Here is a 1,031-nt window from a genome sequence, read left to right on the forward strand (position 1 = left end):
TTTTTGCTATTTTTTTTTAGCATGTTAATTTTTTCAAAGCATACTTTGGATCATATTTTCTTGGTGACCCATCTAGGTTTATATTTCCCACAATCTGGAACAGAAGTTGAATTTGGCTTGGTACTTTACTGAGAGTCTATCTCTGCCTGTCTAGGAAAGCCAGGCTTTGACTCAGGAAGAAAAGGGCAGAATGAGATCATGGTACAGTCAAAGGGCTTCCTGGCCCCTAAACATGGCTCTGGAGTCCCCATATCACTACTTTGCCTGCTTCCCCTCTGACATACTGACTGTCTCACAAAAAGTGGCTTTTGTCACCATGACATTTCTGAGAATTGCCCTTAAGCCTGACTTCAGGCCATGTGAGGGATATTTAGAAGATCCAAGAAAACTTTCAGTATCTGAAAGGTTAAGGCCAAGGGATAGAGGATGGAAAGTTTGGTAAGAGGGGTTTAAGGTGACCTCATGGCATATTGTGCTCACTTCGGCAGCACATATATTAAAATTGGAATGATACAGAGAAGACTAGCATGACCCCTGCACAAGGATGACACGCAAATCGTGAAGTGTTCCATATTTTTTGGCTTCCCTGGTGGCTCAGAGGTTAAAGCATCTGCCTGGAATGTGGGAGACCTGGGTTCAATCCCTGGGTCGGGAAGATCCCCTGGAGAAGGAAATGGCACCCCACTCCAGTACTCTTGCCTGGAGAATCCCATGGAGGGAGGAGCCTGGTAGGCTACAGTCGATGGGGTCATAAAGAGTCAGACACGACTGAGCGACTTCACTTTCACTTTCATGGCATATTGGAAGCTCTGTCAAGAAGAGCATTTCCAGCCTGACATCAGAAAAGGTATTATCAGGGTGCTTTCCTAATGAACACTCAAAAGTATCAAGAGCCTTCTTTGGCAGGGTGGCCTCTCAAGGGTCCCTCCTGAAGGGTCCCTCATCTTTCCCTTTACCTCCACTCTCTTTTGCTCTTCTAGCATCAAGTAGACCTGAATAGTAGTGGCTGTCTCCTTTCCAGTGGGCAGTGT

At 45.8% G+C, this 1,031-nt stretch overlaps 1 non-coding gene across 1 annotated transcript; it reads left to right on the plus strand.

The window, feature by feature from the left end:
• Positions 1-472: 472 nt before the first annotated feature.
• On the plus strand, positions 473-578 carry LOC138444521 (U6 spliceosomal RNA). Its single transcript, XR_011258538.1, has one exon. It is a non-coding gene; the product is annotated as a U6 spliceosomal RNA (small nuclear RNA).
• The last annotated feature ends 453 nt before the right edge of the window (positions 579-1,031 follow it).

The sequence above is a fragment of the Ovis canadensis genome, chromosome 7 (genome assembly GCF_042477335.2).
Source record: "Ovis canadensis isolate MfBH-ARS-UI-01 breed Bighorn chromosome 7, ARS-UI_OviCan_v2, whole genome shotgun sequence".
NCBI classification, from domain to species: domain Eukaryota; kingdom Metazoa; phylum Chordata; class Mammalia; order Artiodactyla; family Bovidae; genus Ovis; species Ovis canadensis.